Raw genomic sequence first — 13,703 nt, forward strand, 5'->3', positions numbered from 1 at the left:
CTTCAGGGGCACAGTTACCCCAACAAAATACCAATTAAGGAGAAGTAAAATTGAATGGTGGCATTTCAGTTTTGAGTTGACATTGGGAGAACACATGAAGGTGGATTGGTGTAAGTGCAGAGCCAGTTTAATAAAATGTCTCTCTCATCATGCTAGGACTTTGAGTCACTCAATGGAATTGACTGCCAGTGGGTTTAGGACAGGCAAAAAGGAAATACTTCTTTTGACATTGCACAATTGCTAATTTATGGAATTCTCAAACTCAAGATGTGCTGGTGACTAGAAAGTTAGATGGCTGTTGAGAGAGAGAGAGAGAGAGAGAGAGAGAGAGAGAGAGAGAGAAGAATCTTTATTTGCATCAGCCACTGTCAGGGGCTGGACTGAGGAGGAATAGTGCAGACTGCCCCCCTTCTCCTGAACCTTCCAGAGAACAGGAGGACAGTATAGATTTAGAACAGTGGTTTGCAGAAGGGCATAGTTCAGAGGCTGCAGAGGGAAGAAGCTGGGAAATATTGGAAGAGGAGCAGCAGGAAGAAGAAGAAGAAGAAGAAGAAGAAGAAGAAGAAGAAGAAGAAGAAGAAGAAGCAGCAGCAGCAGGGGAGAGACAGCTGGCAGACTCAGTGTCCTTGGAAAGCATTCCTGACCCCCACCTCCCAGAACCAGGCGGGCATTGAGGGTATTAGAACAGAGAGCTCAAAGGCAGAAAGCTCAGATTAACCTATGCAGGAGTGACATCAAATAGGGGAGACGTAGGGAGTGGGACTTTACTTGGAACAATGCCATTATTAGGGAAGGCTGCATTCCTTCGCCGTTCTCTGTGAATTATTGAATAAATTGCTTGATAAGAACTTTTGTTGTTTCTCTGATTCTGGGCAGTCAGGAGCATTGCCAGCAAACATGAGAGCCTCCAACTCTAGAGAGCAGTCTTCCCATATGCAGTAGTTGCATCTTAAGCATTTCCCCCCCTTACTTCTGCAGTACTCATTTCGCATCCCCTTGAATGTACGTATTTCTTTATTTAAAGCACTGGCATTTTGTTCTCCCCGCATGATGTCTTTTCATTATTTCATTATACACTTTACACAAATGCTGCTTGCCCTACATTATTTTTTAATGCACATCCTGTCACTAGCTCTGCTTGAAGAAGAGTGGGCTGCAGCTCTTTTTTTTTACAGTGACTGTTTCCAGGTGTAAACTCCATTAACAGTTCTTAGATGGTTCAAACTGGAAAGGCTTCTGCCTTGGACCACAGAGAGCAGCAGCTTTAAGACTGCACCAGGCAAGATGACTCACAACCTTCCCCAACACAGATAGGTAGCCGTGTTGGTCTGCCATAGTCAAAACAAAAATTTTTTTCCTGCCAGTAGCACCTTAAAGACCAACTAAGTTAGTTCTTGGTATGAGCTTTCGTGTGCATGCACACTTCTTCAGATACCTTCCCCAAGTTATTGCACTCTAGTTGTTGTTGGACTACAACTCCCATTGTCCCTGACAAATGGCTGTGCTAGCGGGGGCTGATGGGAGTTGGACTCCAAAACATCTAGAGGACACTGTCATGGTCTGGTTTACCGGCGGTCAAAGTTCTGGAGGAGGACGTCGGGACTGGGGGCAAGACGGCAGGGTGGGAGCAGGAATGAGAGTCTGGAAGCCAGGAATCTGGAAGCCAAGGGTCAGAGAGCCAGGAGTCAAGAAGGCAAGGGTCCGAGGATCAGGAAGCAAGGAGTCAAGAAGCCAAGGGTCCGAGGGTCAGGAAGCAAGGAGTCAAGAAGCCAAGGGCCCAAGGATCAGGAAGCAAGGAGTCAAGAAGCCAAGGGTCCGAGGGTCAGGAAGCAAGGAGTCAAGAATCCAAATGCAGCAAGGCAGGAAGCATGTTACTGTGGCAAAGAGCCAAAGGGAAATGCTGAATTTATATTCCTTCCCAACTCTTGCCACCAGGTGCTGTGAGTTACCAATCGGCCTCACCTGTGCAGCCATGCCTTGCCTCTCCAGAACAAACTTAGGAAAGCCCCAGTCCTGTGAAGCCCTACCATTCACAGGGCCTGGCTCCTGCACACATTCCTGACACACTGGGTTAGGGACATCTAGCGTACACACTATCACCTTGTATGCCCATAGAATCATAGAATTGTAGAGTTGGAAAGGACCCCAAGGATCATCTCAGCAATGTAGGAATTTCAGCTAAAGCACCAATGACAGATGGCCATTCCACCTCTGCTTAAAAGCCTTCCAGAAAAGAGAGTCCACAACCTCCAGAGGGAGACCATCCCACAGTGGAACAGCTCTTACTGACAGAAGGTTTTTTCTGATGTTTAGGTTGGAAACTCCTTTCTTTTATGTTGAAGCCATTGGTTCCAGAGCAGGAGAAAACAAGCTTGTTCCCCTTTGCATGTGACAGCCCTTGAGAGATCATATCTCCTCTCAGTCTTCTCTTTTCCAGTGATTTGAAAGCACGCACTCCACATCCCACGCACTCCACCCGCATCCCCTAACGGAATGAGTGAACTACAGCTCAATTAAGCCCTTTTGCTTTCATTGGGACCAACAATGATCTTTACACGGATCGAGCCCAATGGACTTTATGGGTAGAGATGTAAGAAGGCAGCAATGTCATTGAAATCAGCACTGTTTCTGATCCACTAAAGTCTACGTTATACTGCTATGTCACTAACAAATATAATTTAATTATGTTTTTAATTACATGATTACCTTCCTGCCAGAGAAGTACCTATTTATCTACTTGCACTTTTTGGTGTGCTTTTGAACTGCTAGGTTGGCAGGAGCTGGGACAGAGCAACGGGAGCTCACCCCATCATGGGGATTCGAGCTGTGGTTTAACCCACAGTGCCACCCGCGTCCCCTAAGTATTGTTTAATTTTTATGATACAGGGAAGATGGATCTCCCTCGGGAGGTTCTGGACTCTCCTTCCTTGGAGGTTTCTAAGCAGAGCTTGGATGGCCATCTGCCATGGATGCTTTAGCTGAGTTTCCTACATTGTTTAGGGTTGCACTAGAAAGATGGCCCTCGGGGCCTCTTCCAGCTCCAGGATTCTATGTTTTTCTGCTTTAACAACATTTCATTATGTTCCTATCATTTTATGTAATTGTATTTTGTATAAATTATAAAAAAGCATGTTCTATTTACAAGCAAAACATTTAAATAGCTACCTTTCTACCGGTAGGATGGGGGGGGCATGGGTGTTGCCAGGATTTTTGTTAAAGGGGCAGGCTTTTGTGAGGAGGGGGCAGGACTTCAGATTTGTATTGATTTTTATTTATGGGGGCAGCAGTCAAGAGGGAAACAAGGTTGATGGGGGCCACCATCAGAAAAATGTTGGGAAACCCTGGTCTAGACTCTAGAATCATAGAATCATAGAATCATAGAATCATAGAGTTGGAAGAGACCAAAAGGGCCATCGAGTCCAACCCCCTGCCAAGCAGGAAACACCATCAGAGCACTCCTGACATATGGTTGTCAAGCCTCTGCTTAAAGACCTCCAAAGAAGGAGACTCCACCACACTCCTTGGCAGCAAATTCCACTGTCGAACAGCTCTTACTGTCAGGAAGTTCTTCCTAATGTTTTAAGTGTAGACTTGACAGCAAAGTTCTGCCAGTCATGGTTCCTGCCAGTTATGACTCCCCTCTACTTTCTGACACATCAACAGACCACTAAGCAATATGTTGTTGAATTGCTGTTAGGTGGTGACGATTGTTTTTCACAAACGGATTTGAACTGGGTTTAGGCTTTTTCTTAATGCATGTTGCATGCCACCTAGGATTCAGTAATGGTAGCTTTTTTGGTCCCAGAAGTGATGATGATGGTGATGATTGCCTTACCTATAGGCAGTATAATAAATCTATATTTTTGATACTTATTGCAGATAGCTAAAAATGCCACTCAACTTCTTTTGAAACAGCAGTAAATGGTTTGCTTAATTTCCAACCGTCTCCCCTCTTTTGGTCAAATGTGCTGTGTAATGTGCCACTTTTAACCATGAAATAAGCAGTTGCTTAGTGTAGGGGAAAAACACAGCCCTTCTTAGAATGCTCCTTAGTGATGTGTGACTGTGACACTTTAATATATTATTTTTATATAATAGGTTTCTTCAATGCTTCCTTGTATTATCCCTGTTGTAGAGCCACTCAGAGATAGCCAGTATTAAATAAAATTCATTAGTTCTGTTTGTACGTAAACCTGCTTTCATTCTGAACAATGAAAGTTTTAGAGTGCATGGTTCATCCTGCCTCTATTGAACTTACCTTTGGGTATTACAAAAAAGTTATGCCACATTAGCTGGTAGGAGCAAGACAATTCAAAATGCTATGGTATGTTACAGGCATATAGGAGCCCGATCCTGCCAGGTTAGGCCCTTTTGAGGCATGTGGCTGCAAAGGGAGAAAGTTAAAGTTGGAGCTAAACTCTTAAATGTGACTTACAAGGTTTGGGCACTCTGACATTCAGAGCTCCTTTGACTATGGTTACCAGATTTTTGCAATGAATCCGGGGACGCTTTTTTTTTTTTAAGGTGAGTAGCAACAGGGAGTCAGTAATGGGGATGGTGAGGCAAAAGACCCTGGGCCCAAGCACACACACATATTGTATAAAGGTGCAAAACCCTTCTTTCGCACCCTGTGAAACAGAAATGCTGTTTAAAAAATGCTGGGCAATGGCACGCTGCCCACCCGTGACTCCCGAGCCTCCCCCGATCTCCTGCCCCCTTCCCCCTTTGTTTTGACTGATCGGGGGAGGCTTGGGAGTCATGGGCAGCCAGCCGTTCCCCAGCTTTCCCCAGTTCCTCTGCACATTTATGTTTCACAGGGTATGAAAGAAGGGCTTTGCACCTTGCCTGGCAGAGAAACTGTGCGCCTTGCGCCCCTCCTGGGCAATGGCTGCCCACCCATGACTCCCGAGCCTTCCCCAATCTGTTAAAACAAAGGGGGAAGAGGGCACGAGATCTGTACCGCCGGACGTCCCTGGTTCTCCCTCGGCAGTGGCGGCAGCAGCGTGCAGCTCCTGAAGCTAGCCAGAGCCAACTGTGCTACCAGGCTGGCTCTGGGCTGCTGAGGCTGCCACTGCCATGTTTCCCAGGGACAGATTTCCAAATCTGGGGACATTCTGGGGATGGAATTTATCCAGGGACAGATTTGCAAATCTGGGGACTGTCCCTGGGAACCAGGGACATCTGGTAACCCTACCTTTGATGGCTCCACCAGCAAAGCCGCTGGCAGTTAAAAATCAAAAATCAAAAGACAAGGGGAAAAGGTAATACTCCTATCTTCTCCCTGTTTGGGGATCAACCCAAAGTGTCCACCCCCTAAAAATGAAATTGGATGTTTCAAAGTGAGCAGAAACATTAGCAGGTTGTATATGCACAGGCAACATCCCAACTTTCTAATGAATGTGTAGAGGTTGGGAGACTGCAGAAAAGCTTCCATTTTCTCAGTACATTTGAGGAACTTTTGAAAAGAGAAAATGTGTTCTGGCTCCCACCCCACAAACACCACAGCTATGGCTCTTATGTGTAAGTAGGAATTAAACCTTATTCAAGGCTAGCAACAATGCAGGTCAGAATAGAATACTGAAGGTGTGGCTAGCAGGTTTGACAACAGACTGGACGAAAGCTGTGAAGATGTCTTGACAGACACACCTCTCTCATCATCTCTTAAAGTTGAGAACCAGCTCACTCACTCATGAGACTGGTTGGTTTGGATACATGGGCTTCACCCAAATGCCATGGGTCTATTACAATGGCAGAGGCGACACCATATTCTTGGTGACAAGATGAAGATAAACCAGAACCTCACCCCTGTACTTTTCAGCAGGCATAATTGATTCCAACCAAATCTGAAAAGAAACCAAACCACATATTTTCTATCCCCATATACACCCTCCATACTTTGAGCCCCAGTTGGATGGTACCCTAGATTTTCATGCAGATCTCATGAGATTGTAAATTGTCTCCTGAACTCTGATCATTTTAAGTTCGAATCACTCTCACTCTCACTAGACTCTCTCAGACCCTTTTTGCTTTTTAATAGAATATGTTTCTGCTGGTTGGCCTTTTGTTAGTTTCAAGCAGCTTTTGTGCTCCATTATTGTAGCAGTCGGTTAATCTTTGCCTTCTTATAATTTTTTTAAAGTTGTAATGCTTTTTACAATAGTTATTTAAAAGTAATTCATGAAATGAAAGAGAATATCTTCCGGAACAATATTCTCCTATGAGCCCGTGATAATTGGGGATCATTGCTTAATTGGCAGGTTGCTCTTTCCACTGGGCTGTGTGCCAATCAAATGGAGCTTACGGTATTATAATTAAATATTTTTAGCACATCCGATATGAACGTCCTGGCTCTCATTGTCTTCTGTTCCATTTTTGGTGGCATCATAACAATTCAGACATTTCGCCGGTACGACATGAATAATTAGGATTTAATAAATAAAATCTGTAAAGATAGGAAGATTTGGCTTCAGCAGGTAGAGCAGAAAAAGCTTTGGGATGAATGCCAGGATTACATTTCATTGTTTCCTCATATTTGTCAAGATAATATCCAACTAGAAGGTTTGCTACATCATGTGTTTCAGCACTAGTAACGCCATAATAAAATTGTCAGACAGCTGCTCCCTAATCTGGGTTTCCAAAGAGGCTCGGATGGGAGCATATTTGAGGAAGGGGCAAGAAGCCACTTCCAGGCTCACCCTTGTGCAGATGCTATGGGTTCTGAGGAGCAGGTGGAGGAGATTTAAGGCAGTTTGCCAGCCTACTCCCCTTCTTTCTTCAGAGACACAGCACCCCGCCCACCTTCGCAGTTCGCAATGTAAGATTAGCCAGTGACTATATGGGGCTGAGTAGCATGCTTTTGTTCTCTCCTGTGATTGGCTGGCAGGAGGATGTTTGCCTATTTTTTGCTTACTCCATACTGTGGCCCTGGGTAGATGAAGTTAGCAATGAGGGCAAGATTGCCAGACTGGGGTGACAAGCAGCAATACCAATAAATCTCTGAGCAGTGTGAGATTGCAGGGGTTCCAGACGCTTACCCAGGGTTAGATTTCCTTGGAATGAGGCACAGCAGAGACCATGGTGTCTTTATGATATATCGTTTATTTACACATATATACAACCTGAGCCTGCGATGGAGGGGCTCACAGCATTAACACCCTAGAAGGTCTTGCTTCTCATAGAATTGTAGCATTGGAAGGGACCCCAAGGAAGGGACCCCAAGGATCATCTAGTCCAATAGCACAGCCTTGGGTTCAAACAGAAATCAAGCATAGCTCTACCACTCAGGCTTTTGGCTGCAACCTGCTTATAGCTCAGCTCTCTCACACAACTCAGCTCTGGCTTCTGGAACAAAACAACTTTCTTTCTTATACTAACAACCCTGTACTTAGGGCCTGTTAGCTAGAAGCTGGCCTGGCTACTTCAACAATCGAATTCTCTACAGTGGTACCTTGGTTCTCAGACTTAATCCATTCCGGAAGTCCGTTCCAAAACCAAAGCGTTCCAAAACCAAGGCATGCTTTCCCATAGAAAGTAATCCAAAATGGATTAATCTGTTCCAGACTTTGAAAAACAACCCCTAAAACAGCAGTTTAACATGAATTTTACTATCTAACGAGGCCATTGATCCATAAAATGAAAGCAAGAAACAATGTAGTCACAGAATCAATCAATCAATCAATCAGCAGCTGAACTGGGTTCCCACACAATCACACACACACACAAAGAGAGCCACAGAAACAAAAACACAAAATAAATAGCAAAAACAGACAGACCTCAGCATAACACTCAAAACAGAAGTGTGGCACTCAAAACGGAAGTGTGGCACTCAAAACAGAAGTGTGGCACTCAAAACGGAAGTGTGGCACTCAAAACGGAAGTGTAGCACTCAAAACGGAAGTGTAACGCTCAAAACAGAAGCATTCACTCAAAACGGAGCACGTTCAGCTTCCGAAAAGAGTTTGCAAACTGGAACACTTACTTCCGGGTTTGCAGTGTTTGAGTTCCAAGGCGTTTGAGAACCAAGATACCACTGTATTAGGTGGTGCATGAAGGATGGATGAACCCAGCTCCCTCCAAACTCACAACAGTAGAATTTGGTCACTTGGCAGGTGTGTGCTGGAAAGGCAAGAGCCTGGAACAATTGTTGAGTATCCCAAGTCACTTTTCAGGTGAACAATTATTCAAGAAACTTGCACAAAGGGCTTTATGACCCCTGAGGCAGGGTAACACATGTCACTCACTGGGAGTTATGGGGCTATGTGTCTTCCCCTCTCAAGCCGCATTGTTTTCTCCTGCCCATTTTCCTCCAGGTAGTCATCTCCCCCCCATCTGCTAACTTCCGTGGATGTTTTGATGTGAAGGTTTCTCCTTGTCGGTCCTTTCCCATTTCAGCATCTGTCAGAAGTGCTGAAAATGTGCCACATTATTTTGGTAATCTTATTAAGAACAAGCAAGTAAAGCAAGTCAGATTCTAAAGGAAAAGCTGAGTCATGTTCTAGGAATACTCTTGTACATTGAATATGTGTGCGTATTTTTAAAAATAGCAACCCATTTTTTCCAGCCTTGGATTGTTTTGAATATTATAATAAAGGCGCATTCTGTGTTCCAAGAAGAACACTCTTTGAGATGCTGCATTTGAATGGGACATTTGGGTTCCTTCCTTTCTTAAGCCAGACTCATTTCACAATTATTTATCTCCTTCACAATTAAATGCCTGTGAGGTGCTTGAATGAGTTCAGAATCCTGCTAATTAAAAAGTGAAATGTGAAGGTTCATAAATCTGGGAGTAAATAGCAGACAATGTACATAGATGCAAGAGACATAATAAGAAATAATAGGACCCCCTCTCTCCCATACCACCACCCTCATTGGCTATCTTAATAAATCAGTTAGATACTCCTAACAGAAACCCAGCATTTGGAATCCTGCACAGCGGAAAGCAGTACAGAAAGAAGCTAATACAGTAGTGGCCTGCCCCAATATATTTAGCTGTCTGATGTGGAGCCCAGATGTGCCTCACTTTGGGGCAAGCACTTAAAAAAATCCTTTGTAACATCAGTTGGGAAGGGTCTTAGCTCAGTTATAGAGCACCTGCTTTCCATGCAGAATGTCCCAGGTCTAATCCTCAGCATCTCCAGGTGGGGGTGGGAATGTCCCCTTTCTGGCACCTTGGAGATCCACTTACAGTTAGCATAAAGGTAAAGGTAAAGGGACCCCTGACCATTAGGTCCAGTCGTGACCGACTCTGGGGTTGTGGTGCTCATCTTGCTCTATAGGCCGAGGGAGCCAGCATACAGCTTCCTGGTCATGTGGCCAGCATGACTAAGCTGCTTCTGGCGAACCAGAGCAGTGCATGGCAACACTGTTTACCTTCCCGCCAGAGCGGTACCTATTTATCTACTTGCACTTTGATGTGCTTTGAACTGCTAGGTTGGCAGGAGCAGGGACCGAGCAACGGGAGTTCACCCTGTCACAGGGATTCGAACCGCCAACCTTCTGATCGGCAAGTCCTAGGCTCTGTGGTTTAACTCACAGCGCCACCCGCGTCCCTACAGTTAGCATAGATAACACAATTTAAAAATTCCTCCTTAGAGACAAACTAAGTTTGTTATTGGTATGAGCTTTCGTGTGCATGCACACTTCTTAGATACACTGAAACAGAGGTCACCAGACCCTTATACAGTACATAGTGAGAGGGTAGGAAGAAACCAGACAGAGAGAAACCAGTAGGAGGACATTTCAGTCTCCCAGGACATTCTATACAAGATCTCAAAGTAGCTGTCTTATTACAAAAGAATTTCAGAAATAGACTGGAAAGAGAAGTTGCTGAACTGCAATTTATTACCAAACTTAAAACCATGGAGAGACCTGGTCTGAATAGAGACATTGGATTCTTATCTCATTATACATGATAAAGCTATTTTTAGCCATCTCACCCCTTGCTTTTTCCTGTAAGACCAATTGCAGTCGTTAACAGTCGTCAACAGGTTTACCACACCTATCAGCCAATCACCCATTCCCACCACCCTTCAGAGTAATACCCCACCCCACCCTCTCACTATATATAATAATTGTTATTAGTTTTCAACATATCATTTCCAACAGTAATTAAACATATTTTGACATCTTATACATTTTTTGACTTCCATCAATCTCATCTGAAAATTTTCCAATCTAATCACTAAATACACATTTCCCACTATTAACTCATAACTAATATCACTATTTTTTCCTCTAATTTGCAATGCTTCATACATTTCTCCTTACACAGCTTCTTGTAGTCCTACTAGTGTAATTTGTTGGTTACAGTTGCTCTTCAAATAGTTCGTATATTTCTTCCAATCTTTTGTAAATTTCTGGTCCTGCAGGTTTCGAATCCTTCCTGTCATTTTATCTAATTCTGCATAGTCCATTAATTTTGTTACAATGGGAGAGATATTAAGTGGATTAGGACCTGGGAGATTAGGGTTAAAATTGCCTCTCAGATATGATGTTCACTTTATGACTTTGGGCCATTCACTATCCCTCAGTCTAACCTACCTAGAGGTTTGTTGTGGGGATAACATGAGGGAAAGGAGCTCTTGAGCTCCATGGAGACAAAAATTGAATGGCTATAAAGAATACTAAAAATAAAGAACACTAAAAATAAAAATTCTCTTCAGTCTGCCAGTCACCAGCTTTGAATTAGGGGAGGGGGACAGGTGTGGAATCATGAAAAAAACAACAACCATAAAAATAAAAGAGAAATGAATCTGGGACACAGTCCATCTTTCTCTATTTCTCCTATCCTTCTCAAGAGTCGGCCTTAGGAGGGCATTAAAAATTTTCGATGTTTACTGCAAATCAAATTTTCTTACAATTAACCATGTTAAGTCCAAAGTCCTAATTTTCACCAAGAGTCGAAAAACCTATAATTGGAGAATAGACGGAAAAGCTATTGACCAAGTCTTTAAATTTCAGTACTTGGGAGTCCTTCTCCAACACAACATGGGCTGGAAGGTCCATCTTGCATAGTATTAAACAGAGCTAAAGCCCTTTCCTTTGCGCTACTGCGTTTTTTCTTTTCAGATGGGGCTTTCCATATTCCATCAGTGTTAAAAGTTTTCAAGGCAAAGGTGATTGCAACAATAGCATATGCAATCCCAATATGGGGGCCCTTTGTTAATCTAACCCATTTGGAGGTAATCCAAAACCAGCTTCTAAGAAGGTTGCTAAAATTACCCAGGTGTGTAAGCAATACTGCTATACGGCTGGAACTAAATGTTACATCCCTAGAAACCACATTATGGAAATGCATCCTCTGTTACTGGTTGGCATTATGGCATAAACTTCCAAATCTCCACTTGATACAGTGTCTCTGGAGAGATGACTTCCCTAGCCCCTGGGCAAAAATAATACATGGGAAACTTGTGTCCCTAGGACTATCTCCATCTGAACTATTAAAATTGGATTTAATTTCTGCCAAGAGAATTATAACTCACAAATTAGAGGAGATGGATTTACAATTTAATATTGCGACAGGTGGTGGCACCTGTTCGCCGATAAACCTTGGTTTAACACCACCAACGAAACTTCCATCTTATTTAACTACCTCATCTGTGGTGACGCACAGGTATGCCTTTATAAAGGCTAGATTCAATGTTTTCCCATCAAACGTGTTGGGTAACAGACTCTCCAACGGACAGATCTCACTCCTCTGTGACTGTAAAAGTGGATCTATAGAATCGTTATAATCATATAATCATTATAATCGTTATAATCATATAATCGTTATAATCATATATCATATAATCTTCTGTTGTCCATTATATTCGGCTTCACGGTCCATGTTTCTGGCCCCATATTTATCGAGAATTGCTGACAGACCTCAGGAAGCCCAAATAATATACTTATTAAACGACGAAGATACAAGTAGATCCCTTGCAGTCGCTAGATACCTGATTAATGTTTTATTTCAAAAGAGGAGAAATGGATCACTGTATGACTCTGACAGCTTAGCTAAACTTAAGAACCATCAATAAGTGCCAGAATTAAGACGCATACCCCCCAAAATCTGATGGATTTGAATTGCGGTTTACATAGAGGGAGCTTATTGTGTATAGTGTTTACTTAACTGAAGTAAAATTGGTTTTATATCGGTGTTTTAACTTGGAACTGTTTAAATTGTATTGTTTATGGATAAATTTTAATGTATTGTTTTCGATACATTGGCCGATATTGCGGCCAATGGCCGCAATAAATCTATAGAACTGATAGAACAGTCCATCTTTCTCTATTTTTATCGTTATGAATATCTTAACATATTTTTAACCTTAATTTCCATTAATACTAAAGTACTTATTTATACTTAACTCCTTATAACATTTCTACTAAAGCCATAAAGTTTCATTCCAACAATTTTCTAACACTCATTAATTTTACAATATTTCTATATATAAACTTTAAACTAGACTATATGGACTACAACATCATTATGATGGGAGATATGAACGGAGTGGTATCTACAAACATGGACAAGTCGCAGAGACAGGATAGCAGACTACCAAAAACCTTTTTTGAATTGACTGACAATATGGACTTGATTGATATTTGGAGAACTAAGAACCCCTTGGGTAGAGAGGGAACCTTCTTTTCTGAAGCCAAAATGACATGGACAAGAATTGACCAAATCTGGATAACTAGAGGACTGGCACCTAAGACTCGAAAAGTGGAAATTTGCCCAAAAATTTGCTCCGACCATAACGCTGTGAAAATGGAGATGAAATTAACACCAACCGGTTCCTTTAGATGGAGGATGAATGACACCTTGTTTAGAGATCAAGAGGTCACCAAGAAGGCCCAAAAAACCTTGAGAGACTATTTTGAGATAAATTTGAACACCACTATTGAAAAAAGAATAATCTGGGACGCAAGTAAAGCAGTTATGAGGGGGTTGCTTATTCAACAGAATGCAATAAAGAAGAGAGCCCAAAATGAGAAAAAATATAAAATTTTGGAAAAAATAAAAGAGGGTGAGAAGAAACTGAGAGCGAAACCAAAGTCACAAGAGATTCTGAGAGATATAAAGTTATACCAAGTGCAATATATGAAGATGATGAATCAGGAAATTGAATGGAAAACTAAACAAATGAGACAAAGGACATTTGAATTGGCTAATAAATGTGGAAAATTGCTAGCTTGGCAAATGCAAAAAAGACAAAAGCTCAATACTATTACTAACTTGGAAGTGGAAGGAAAGAACATCCAGAATCCAGTGGAAATTAGAAAATGCTTCCAGAGGTATTTTAAACAGTTATATACACAAGGGCCACAGAAAGAGTTTGATATGGACCAATTTTTAAAAACAAATGGATTACAAAAAATCTCTCAAGAAAATAAGATAATGCTGAATCATAAAATTACAGAACAGGAGGTAGAAAGTGCCATTCAGAATATGCAGTTGGGCAAATCTCCAGGGCCGGATGGCCTAACCTCAAAATATTATAGATCTTTGAAAGATTGGATAATTCAACCACTAAAGGAGGTTTGTAATGAAATTTTGGAGGGGAAAAAAGCGCCAGAGTCATGGAAGGAGGCCTATATTACGCTTATACCGAAAACTGAGTCTGAAAAGACACAACTTAAGAACTACCGCCCCATATCCCTGCTCAATGTGGATTATAAAATATTTGCTGATATTTTGGCTAATAGATTAAAAAAAGTAT

At 42.2% G+C, this 13,703-nt stretch overlaps 1 long non-coding RNA gene across 1 annotated transcript in view; it reads right to left on the bottom strand.

Moving 5' to 3' along the window:
* Nucleotides 1-1,317: 1,317 nt before the first annotated feature.
* The window catches only part of LOC310753138, a 475,992-nt gene continuing 463,606 nt past the window's right edge, over nt 1,318-13,703 (bottom strand). Inside the window, exon 3 of the long non-coding RNA XR_014543221.1 lies at nt 1,318-1,435. This is a non-coding gene — a long non-coding RNA (uncharacterized lncRNA). The remainder of the gene's footprint in view (nt 1,436-13,703) is intronic.

Source organism: Podarcis filfolensis (assembly GCF_964270895.1).
Source record: "Podarcis filfolensis genome assembly, chromosome: 17".
Classification (NCBI taxonomy): domain Eukaryota; kingdom Metazoa; phylum Chordata; class Lepidosauria; order Squamata; family Lacertidae; genus Podarcis; species Podarcis filfolensis.